Genomic DNA, 12,122 nt, shown 5'->3' on the forward strand with positions numbered 1-12,122 from the left:
CAGCCTTGAAGTTTTACCTCCCCACAAAAAATGTGAGAGTAACTTATCTGTTGCGCGAAAGAAAGATTTTGGAAGGAAAACTGGAAGACTTTGAAATAAATATAAAAATCGAGGCAGCACATTCATTTTAACACAGTTAACTCTTCCGGCTAAAGATAAATAAATGGTGCTCCATCGTTGGAGGTCAGATTTTAGTTTCTCAAGTATTGGAGTGAAGTTCGCATCAAACAAACCAGAAAAAGAGGGGGTGACATGAATTCCCAAATATTTAAACCCTGACTGTGATATACAAAAGGGTAATTCCGTATCTCGTATTTGGCGCGCCTTCTCATTAATAGCGAAACATGTGCTTTTTGAATAATTGATTTTATACCCTGAAAAGCTACCAAAGTCTCCAAGAATCTTCAAAATTACAGGTGTAGATGACAACGGGTCCGTTATATAAATTAGAAGATCATCAGCATACAAAGAAATGTTATATACCGTTCCCATCCTGCTAATACCATGTATGGACTGTGTGGTTCTAAGCTTTATTGACAGGGGTTCTATCGCTAGAACGAACAGCAATGGGCTGAGAGGGCAACCCTGACGCGTTCCCCTGGATAAAGAAAAATATTGCGAACATAATTTATTAGTGACTACTGCAGCCTTAGGAGAAGAATACAATAGTCGAACCCAGGAAACAAATTTTGGACCAAACCCAAATCTACCCAGCACGGAAAAGAGATAGCCCCTACCCCACCTGTCGTAAAGCTTTTCTCGCATCAAGGGACACCACCACTTCTGGTGCGACCCCAGACGCTGGAGAATGCACTACATTCAAAAGTCTGCGGATATTGACGAATGAATGACGCCCCCTCATAAAACCTGTCTGATCAGCTGAAATTATATCTGATATGACAGAGTTTATTCTAGTGGCCAAAACTTTTGAGATGATCTTAACATCTGCATTCAACAAAGATATTGGCCTGTAAGAGCTGCAGTCCATCGCATCTTTGCCTGGCTTCAGTAAAACTGTGATAAGAGCCTCTGTGAGGCTCCGTGGGAGGGAAGACTGTTCAAGGGAGTGGTTAAACATGTTAAGAAGTAGAGGTGTCAGCTGTGAAGAAAACTTTTTGAAAAACCCAATTGGGTAGCGGCGGCCCGCGTCTGGGCCTTCGCATATCTCTAATTGAGTTCTCTACTTCCTGTTTATCCAGAGGTCTTTCCAGGCTTTCACTTTGGTCTTGTGCAATTGATGGAATATCCAAGTTATCTAAAAATTCTGTCATATGAGAAGTATCATGCGGAAATTCCGAAGAGTACAAGTCCGAGTAATATTTTTCGAAAGTGCAGTTGATTTCCTGGGGGTCTATTGTCACCTCCTGAGGTCCTTTCCTAATAATAGGTATAAGTCTGGATGCAGATTTACCCTTCAGCTGATGGGCGAGAAGACGCCCTGCCTTCTCCCCATGTTCTTAGAAAAATGCTAGATTCACCTGCAGCCAATGCATCCGTGATCGCTCAGTATTATCTGTGGACAATAAATCATATTGCTTTAAGGCTCAGTTTTTTTTGTATAGCTTCGGGCGTTAGGGTCCTTGGAGTACTGATGATCAATTTTCAAAATGGAGTCAATTAGTTTTTCCTGTGTTTGCCTTCTTTCCTTATTGCGTGCTGCAGAAAATGATATTATCTGTCCCCTCAGTACAACTTTGAATGTTTCCCACAATATGGATGGTGATATAGAGTCCGTCTGATTAAATAGAAGGAAATCATCTATTGCTTTTGATACGTACTGACAAAAGTTCGTATCCGAAAGTAATGCCGTGTTCAGCCTCCAAGAAGACCTTGCGGGATATTTAAGTGCAACGTTAATGTCGAGGATGAGGGGTGCGTGATCAGACTCTACAATAGCTGAATACTCCACAGATTTTATGGAGGGGAGAAGATGTTTATCAATGAAAAAGTTATCTATTCTAGAGTAGGACTGGTGCACATGTGAAAAACAAGAAAATTCTCTTTTATTTGGGTATAGAAATCTCCATGGGTCTATACAACCTATATGGGACATGAGGCCAGAGAGCGTCCTAGACATCTTTGATGTGAGTGTAGTTTTAGGATTTGAACGGTCCAAAGCTGTATCAATCACACAATTCATATCACCCCCAAATATTAAATGATGCGTGTTTAAATCAGGCAGTAAGGTCATTATCTTCTTGAAAAAGTCGGCATCATCCCAGTTGGGGGCATAGATGCAAACTAAGACCACAGGGGCGTGAAATAGACTACCCGATACTATAATATAACGCCCTTGAGGATCTGAAATTATTTCTGAGGGAGTAAATAATACCTTTTTATGAATTAGTATTGATGTTCCCCTAGCTCTGCTGCTGAAGTTTGAATGATACACCTGTCCTACCCATGCTTTCCTAAGCAAAATATGGTCTTGAACACGAAGGTGTGTTTCCTGTAAAAATGCAATTTCGGTGTGCAGTCTTTTCAAATGCGAAAATATCCGGGCCCTTTTCACCGGTCCGTTCATGCCTCTAACATTCCAGCTAGTAAAACGTACTGCAGACCCCCCTGACATATTTCTACTTTCTGTGCCCATTGCCTAAAAGCCGTTTATCCAACGATATGGGTGGTGAAGCACATGATAAACCATTGTAAGAAGCCGTGAGACCGAAAAAGAGAGTGAAGAACGGAGAGAGAGAAAAAAATAATAGCCCGGCAACCCATCCCTGTTATAAAACAAATGAAGAAATCTAGGTTCATCCTCTGAACTATGACGAACCGCAGCATTAATGTGGTTAGACTTCCAATAGTCCTTCTTACTATCCCTATGTTAGGCTATTCCCAATCCTAACGCAAGCAAGTAAACGCCCACGTTAAACGTGATGACTCGAATAGTGTAGTGAACTAAACAGACTACAATTTACAACAACGACTAGGCTAATTGAGCCCGGCATAAGGCCACATACAACATACCATATAAATGTGAACTTATAACTCTGCAACAAGGGCCTGCGTGCATCCGAAAGGAAAATGTTGGTTAAAGGTAAAGTGTACCAGCAGTCACATAACCCACAACAGGTAGAAGCAAAAGTCCTTCAAAGATATTGTAATTTCACCTGCAGTGACCGTGTTCGTGCGAAGACATTATGACCACAGTTCAGGATAATCATCTGAAATAGTAGCCTAGGCTACTCACGCGCAAGCAACACAGCGGTCATAAAACTCCTGGGCCTCCTCCGGCAGGAGAAGATGAACGTTTGGTCATCAAAATGAACTCGAAGGCGCGGCCGCGGATACAGTAAGCTGAACCGTGCGCTTCTTCTCTCATACAGCCGCTGTTTTACGTCCTTAAACGCAGCGCGCGTTTCGCCAGACCCACCGACAAGTCCGGGTAGATCCTAAGTTTGGATCCCTTTAAACTTCACATCATGCGTCCGGCCCCACCGCAATACCTTTTCCTTCTCCTGGAACCGTGGGAAGCAGATCACCGAAAGGGACGGGGGTCAACCCTCCTGAGGCTTCTGGCCGAGAGCGATGTGCCCGCTCCAGGTCGGGGGTTTTTCAAAGACGCCTTCACCCATCACTTCCATAAGCATTTCAGACACAAATTTTACAGTAGACTGGCCTTTCGGCGCCTTCTGGAACGTTCAATATCCTGAGGTTAGCTCTTCGAGAGCGATTTTCCATGTCCTCTACCCGGTCAAGTAGAGTGGCGGTTTGCTCTTCCAACTGTTTGATCTTTCTCTCAGCCTTGTGTAGCGCAGCAAAATTGTCTCCAGCCAGAGATTCGGTTGCGCTTAAACGCACCTGGAAACTGGTAACAGTTTCTGTAAGAGTATTCACGGAGGATTGTAGCGAAGCAACAGATTCCTGAATAAGAGCAGAGATGTCCTCTCTGAGTGAAGAACGTTGTTTATCCAGCTCGACTACAAGTTGGCTCATGGAAACCCCGTCGGTGCTTGAAGTCGTTTCAGAGCTAGCCGCAGCCATGCTAGCGACTCTGCTAGCCACGCTAGTACGGGTTGTTGGTTGAGTTGTTGGTGGCTTGTTCTTGCTCATATTGCAAGTGGTGTGCCTCTTCCCGACGTGTTAATGACTTTTGTAACACGAGTCTTATACTAGTGTCAGAGTGCCTTAAGTAGCGTTTTTAAAGGTCAATATTTGAAAGTTAAGCAGGGAGCTCTCCTAACTCACGTCCTATCTCCGCATGACCCAAACCGGAAGCCCCTGGTTACATTCTTAAAGTACACACAGTCCAGCTAGCAAGACTACCGAAAAGTAGTCCACAGACGTCTTTGTGTGTTGGTAGGTCTGAAACTGCTGAAAACATTTTTATTTTTTTTTATTTGCACCTTTGCTTTTCCTGCTGCATTATTTCAAAATGGCTTCTGTGGAATCAGTAGGTACGTAGGTCTGGATCAGTTATGCTTTGTTCAAAGGCACCTTGACAGTATTTCATATTGGAAGAGGTGTCTACTTATTTACTTTAATAGCTCATGCAGAAGTAATACAAACTGCCTACTTCCAGTCACAAGCCTGCCTTCCTGCCTAACCTAAGCTTCAGGCTGTAGTCAACAGCTTTTCGTTAATGGGCGGTGCTGCATAATGTCTGCTGGGTGTTGCTATCTGCTCATCTCAGCTTCTGCCTGCCTGCACCCGATGTGAAAGATGGGGTCGGCTAAGATGGATGGCAGTTGCAAACGCTGGCCCACCAGCACAGCTGTCACTAGCAAGAACTTCATCACAGCCTGAGACTGTTTGTTTCCCTGCTCACACACTGTGTGTGTGTGTGTGTGTGTGGGAGGGAGAATCCGCTCAGTGGCAAAAACATTAGAAGCACTAACAGACAATCAATAAAACTGCCAGAAAAGCAGGGGGAAAGTAGCAAGGACAAATGTTTTTAACCAGAGTATTAGATGAAAAGGAACAATCTTGAATTTCAGGAAAGGAAATGCAATGTGATACAACACAGTAAAGAAAATGTTTATCTGGAGGGGCTTGGGGCAATCAATAAGAAGTTAGATGTTATTTAAGACAGATCACCATAACACCGCACAGAGATAGGGATATGGATTTGCACTGTGTGTAAGCGATCCTTTATCGATCCTGCACGGGGAAATATTGAGTCTACCTGCACATTTGCATCTTTAAGTAAATCTATTTCTAAAGATCATGGTGCCAGATCTACACCACTCTCATATCTGTCTGTGTTATTATGACCATCTCGCAGGTCACTACAAAGTAGGAGAAGCATGCTTTAACATTCTCAAAAGCCTCCTGGCACTCTGAGGACCAAACATATTTTGCTTTAGCCTTCAACAGATCTGTAAGGGGTGCAACTAGTCCTAGATTTCTTAGTCCTGGGCGGAGCATAATCATCAATAGACTGCACGTTTGACGCTCGAGACACAGTCTGCCTTGCCCCACCACACGACACAAATAAACAGTGGCCTCCGCAATTTTGCACTTGGCGAGGTTAACTGTCAAATGTGCATAAGTCAAGAGATCAAACAGCTTCCCAGCACACTCCAGATGAACATCCCAATCGTCAGAATAGATGACCACATCATCCAGATATGCCAAGCAACCTTCCAGGTCTCCAACAACCCGGTTTATCAGGCGCTGAAAGGTTGCTGCCGCATACCGCAACCCAAAGGGCATTACGTTATAAGAATACAACCCTGTGAGCGTGATGAATGCAGCAATCTCTCGCGCTCTCTCAGACAAGGGAACCTGTCAGTAGCCTTTCAGCAAGTCAAACTTGCTGACAAATTTAGCTGACCCCACTTGGTCAATACAGTCATCCATATGAGGGAGTCAACGGAATTCTGATCAAAATCTGGCATTGTTACCATGTTAGGGGTTAAGTAATGGACAATATCTTACTGTATACTGTTTATGATGTTTTATTCTGTATTGTCATTGAAAACCAATAAAAAGATTTGGAGTAAAATCTGGCATTGTTGTCGGACTTTGACACAAGCAGAGATGGTGACGCCCAGCTAGAACCTGATGGCTCTGCAATGCCATTATCCAACATACACTTGACCTCTGCATCAAGAATTTGTGTTTTTCTCTGGATGGACACGATAAAACGTCTGCTTAATAGTGTTAGAATCTCCCACATCTATATCATGCTCAATCAAATATGTGCGAGTAGGTGTATCACTAAAAGACATGGATATTTCTTAATCAACTCAGCTAGTTGATTGAGCTCACCAGCCTCCCAGTGGTTAAGTAAGCTATATAGGCGCAGGAAGTGGGGGTGCTGCAGGTGCTACAGGTGGCGAAGCTTTAAAACTGCGATGACAATAAAATGATAGCTTATACATATCTCTAGTTGTTGTTTCTGTTCCACGACATTTTGTATGTGATGTTTGGGTTGTGGGATGAAGAGAGGGATAATTATTAATTAATTAATTAAAATAATTTAATTTATCTTCAGTGTGTATTGGCCAATCAGATTTGTCTTGACGCGATTGCGATTCAGCCTACGCATAGCATGCACGCACACTCACAGCCACACACAACGACAAAGGAGTTTCTACTATATCTATTAGCGCTACTTAGCAATGTCTCAAAACTGAATTTTTTTCAATCGCCCAACCCCAAACACCCGAGGACTAACGAGATTTCTCCGAATGACTCCTCATCCAGCATACTTCATGGAGGTGAGGGGCGAGTGAGCTTTTAAAAGGATACAGAGCCTGTGTAACATAGTATATTTAGACTCTTCGTGGACCCCAGCACCCCAGCACCCCCTGCCGAAAATATGCTGACAAGTCCTCCTCCCCTTGCCCTGCCACAGCAGGAGGAGACACAAAAACTGACAAACAAGCAGGATGGGCGGACAACAGCTGTTCTTCCTGATCGGCTGACTGATGTGCACGTGTGTAATAAGGCTTCAATACATTAACGTGACACAGCTGAGTAGAGGACCTACGATTGGGAGTAGGAATCACGTAATTCTGATCTGACACCGTCTTTGCAACTGAATATGGACCAGGAAACTTTGCCTGAAATGAAGAGGTCACGATGGGCAACAGAGCAAGCACCTGATCTCCTGGAAGAAAAACACGATTCTCAACCCGGCAATCATAACGTTTTTTTCATCTTGCCCTGTGTAGATGCCAATTTGCTCCTAGGCACCTCTTGGGTATCATAAAGCCTATACCTAAAGCCACTGACATACTCAGCGAGGTTTTGTAGGGGTTTTGTCTCTTTATAATTGTCCTGCAAGAATGCCAAGCAACCAGCCTGTAGCCAGCAACAGCCAGGGTAAACCCTCTTTCCAATCCCACTCCATTTCGATACAATACACACACAACATTGACTTGGGTCTGATGGAAAGGCTCTAAGGTGCCCTGGCTCCGCGCGTGGTAAGCGGATGCCTGATTGTGCTAAATGCGTAGTTGCTTTAAAATCTGTGCAAACAAATGGGATGAGAAGTTTGCCCCATGATCAGACTGGATGACTCTGGGAACACCAAAGAAGGAAAATGACAAAGCATGCACCACAGACGGCCCCAGAGCCTGTAGCCTTGCTTCTGTGTACTGTGTGTGTTTGTTTGACTGGGAACACCTGGCCAGTGTTCACAAGCTACTTCACCCCGCCTTCCCAGAGGCCTGTGTGTCTGTCCCCCCACCCTTCACCAATCGGAGTTTGCTTTTGTTGCATTGCTTCTTTTGTGAACGTTGACAACATGCACCTCACATTGCTGATTGCAATCCACCACCCTCATACACCACTGATCCTGACTTCAACACCACATTGTCCCATTGTTTGCATTTTAGTTAATAAATGTCACTTTGTCAACACGAAGTTTGGCGTGCAACTTCCTTGTTGTGGCCTGTGAGCCGGTCATAACATATTGGGGGCTCTTCCGTGATTGAGATTGGTTTCATGACAGGCTCGCAGGCCACATCACGGGAGGGAGATGCCACCAAACTGAGTGTTACCAAACAGGTGCCTAGTGTTTCCAATTACCTCATTAGCACCTTGGCTCCATCCAGCCACAGACCTAAAAAACACACACAAACACACACATTACACACCAAGTAACGAGTCTGTTAAACATGAAGCTACAGCCAGCAGAACAGGTGGCCTGGCTCTGTCCAAGCATCAGTGCTGTAGTACTCGAGACTGGTCTTGGTCTCAAGACCACTTTTCGAAGGTCTCGGTCTCGTCTCGGAAAGGACTACATTTTTACTCTGGATTTTATTTCAAGACCGGTCAAGACCACAACTTCAGGGATATCACTAAATTGCCTGTGTATCGTCTGATTCATGCGTTAACATCATTACTGTGATTGGATGTAAAACTTCCTGCTTCAAACGCAACCAATAACTTGACTCAATTCAAGTGTAAGTGATGCTAGGGAAGCTACCTAGCTAAAGTTATCAATCTGCCTCTGTACCAAAACTCTCCAGAAATCTCTACACCCCTCGCCCAAAGGGATTTAGCGAATATTAGCTATACATATTAGAGAGTTGTGTATATACTGTATGTTTCAGTTGTTTGGTGAGGTCTTGTCGCTGTCGCGACCCCTCAAAGTCTTTGTTTGTCTCAGTCTCGACGCACTCTGATCTTGGTAATGACTTGGTCTCGTTTTAGTTGGTCTTGACTACAACACTGCCAAGCGTGATAAAATTTTGTTGTGGTTTTACCATAAAGGTTTTTTTTGTGGGGTGTGTGTGTGTGTGTGGGGGGGGGAGGGTTGCCACACTATTTCCTTTTAAAATGCTCATGAATGCCACGTTTATATTCCAAAACAATCTCGCATTTGAACTCATCATTTGTCCGTTACTGTGAATCCTCCCCCCCGGACTCAGTGTGATCGATGCTCTGATCTTTTGGCCGTGACACCACGAGAGTTATGACTCAGCATGCCCTACTGGGATGGAGAGTCAGACAGGGAGCTCGTCAGAGGGAAGATTTATTGAAAATACGAGAATCTGATCAATCCCACAGCTCTGCGGGTCTGTGGCCCGCCGCCGGCAGGACTGTAAAGTCGTCCTTGAATTTGCCGTGCCGCTGCTGTGTTCGTGCTGGGCTCTGATGTCAGCACATTCTGTTGTTGTGGAGGTGAATACATAATTGACCTGCTCTCCTCCTCCACTGCCCTCCCGAGACCATTCAAGATAAAGCAATAAATACTGAACCTCAGCATTTAACACACCCCTTCCCTGTTACTGTTGCTGGGAGTCCACAAGCATGTAATGACATTTTCTCCTTTAAGTGAGTTAAACACAGAGATACTGGCAAACTCACTCTACTATGCCCTTGTTATAGCAAGTGCTGACATCCTGAGTGGACACTTAGTTTGGCTTGGTGGTTCTGGGGTTTTCTGGCACATTCTTCAGTAAAATTAATGTTTCACAGCTTTCAGTTTGTGCAAACTAGGAATTTACCTTAGCTTTAGCATTGGAGAAAGCTGCATTCTGTCGGGCCTTATATTAGTCCCCGACACATTTTCAGTTCAAGGTTCACTCTTTTCATTCTCTGTCTTGTCCTTCCTCTCTGTGTCTCTTTTCATCCTCCTGTCTCTCTGTCTGTGTCTCTGTCTCCCTCTCTCCCCCCTCTCTCTCTCTCTCTCCCTGTAACTCCATGGCTATATATAGACTTCTGCATTGCAGATGTCCCAGAGCCCTGCAGTTCTGGAGGAGCCGCTGAGGAGTCCCAGCCAAAATTTCGGCTGGCTGCCTGACACACACACACACACACACACAGACACATAGAGCCTCGGTGACCAAAAACAGCAGAGTAACTGTGCACCACAGGATGGGACAGTTACAGTATGACAGGACTCTACACAGTAGCACTGTGCATGCAGCATGCTGTGCAGCACGGCTCAGCAATGGCCAAGGCATCACACTGCAGCAAGGATGAAGTGCCCCTACAGAACAGAGTCAAAAGCACTGCAGTCATAATCCTTGGGTGGGTGGGTGGGTGGGAGTGTATTCCTTTTTTTCATGCTAACGTTTCGGAAACCATTTCCTCGTGTTCTCATGTTCTTGTTTTCTGCTGAGTCATGGCTGTGCTTTTTAAAAGCTTTATATATTAATATTAGTAATTAAAAACACACCTTCAATAACAGCCTTAATCATACTGAATGTTTATTCCAAGACAGATTTTCTTTTCCCGACGATGCAAGTCATGCAAAATGATTAAAATGAATCCTTCCAGTGTAGGACAGATGACTTAATAATAAAGTTGTTGTAGGAACACAAATAGAGCAAAGCCAGTTATTAAAGAATAGAAAACTGATAGAATAGGAAGAGAAATGAACAGTCTTTCAGACATTAACATCAACGCGCAGTAGTAATGACCTACAACAACATTTCTTACAGAAATGACAGCAATACTGACAACAATTCTGCATTGTTCTCTGGGAATTAATCAGAAAAACAACAGCATTACAGGGACAACACTGGAAAAGTGGGGTGTGTGAAGTTAGACACCATTGGTGTAGTCTCCTCTCCATGATGCTGTAAAGACCTGCTCAGTCATGATTGTAATAGCAATGAATATTGAAAAGAAAAAAACTTATTTAGAAAATTACAGAAAGTCAGGCAGTGGTGCAATGTTATAAAACCTATTTTTCATGATTTGTCTCAGATTGATTTTGTAGATTGCTGTTCTAAATAACCGTGTTCTCTTTCATTGGTGCTTGTTCCAGTGATCCAGCCCTGTTAATACCATTGAATACCATTAATACCAGTGAACACTATGATGTGAGAACATATTGAACTGTTGTATTTGGGCTGCAATGCTTTCCCCCCTTTCACTTCTGCTGAAACAGTGGTATGGCATTAAGTATTTATAACTGCTGACTGCTGTCAGGCCACATACACACACACACACACACACACACACACACACACACACACACACACACACACACACACACACACACACACACACACACACAACACACACACACCCTATAGTGAGCTTTTGCTGCCACATGGTGTTAAAGGGTGCAAATTACAGACACTTTTACAAGCAGGAGACGGGGCAAACACACATTAGAGCCTACATTGAACAGAAAATGTCATACGCGTGTCTACTAAATGGTCTACTAAATGGCTCCCTAAGATATTAAGATATGTATTACGGACACAGATAATACTTTTAAAGTCCTGAAGAGGAAGGAGAACTTAGATTTTAAGAAGTGTAACTTGTATTGTAGTTGGTGAGGTTTACGGATAAGGGACGTTGTCACTGTTACTGTATACACCCTGCCATAATATTTATTAGTGTTAGCGAGTGAGTGTAAAACATAATCTTTGAGAAGATTGTGTGTATTAAGAGCAATAGTAAAAATATCAAGGCCTTATTTGACTGTATACAGTATGTAAGAAAGTATAGGCTGGCTCACAGGCTCACTGGGGGTCTGAACATCACCACCACTGTTAAATAAGCTATTGTAATGAAGAAATACACATAGTTATAGCCAATGCTGTATTGATTATCTACAATTGTAGCACTCCAAACACTTTACACGGTTTTCTTAAATATAGCCCCCAAACACCACACCTCCCATGACGTCAGAGGACAACATCAAGTTCGTCAGAATACAACGAAACATTAGGAAAATATGCCTTCAAATATAAAAGCACACATTTACCACTTGGCGAACTTGCATAGCTATGTGTATGATACATGTTATTTATGTTTCAATGTATTACAAATAACATCACACCGACAAACATTTAAAACAAGAAAACCCCACAGAAAACACAAATAATATATTATAATAATAAATAATATAATTAGTTACCATGCATAAAAGCTTCTTTCTTTTTCTGTTCACACTTTTAACAAAATAAATTACAAATCCCTGGTTTTCCTCAGCAGATTACATTTTGCTAATTCGCTGCACCCATTGTTGTTTTTCCCTTTCTCTTAATAAAATAAAGATTAGGTGAATAATTGGGTACGAGGCTTTGTTTAAGTGTTTTTTTTTTTCTCGTTCAAATTTGATTTTACATAACGATTAGATACTGGCACACATATTAGTGCCATCCAGGGGCGTCGGACTGGGGGGAAAAAGGGGACTGAGTACCCAGGTCCCTCATGTAAGGAGGGCCCAAAAAGATGCTAGAATTAATAGCTGTGGATGC

Source organism: Perca fluviatilis, chromosome 6 (genome assembly GCF_010015445.1).
Source record: "Perca fluviatilis chromosome 6, GENO_Pfluv_1.0, whole genome shotgun sequence".
Taxonomy (NCBI): Eukaryota; Metazoa; Chordata; class Actinopteri; order Perciformes; family Percidae; genus Perca; species Perca fluviatilis.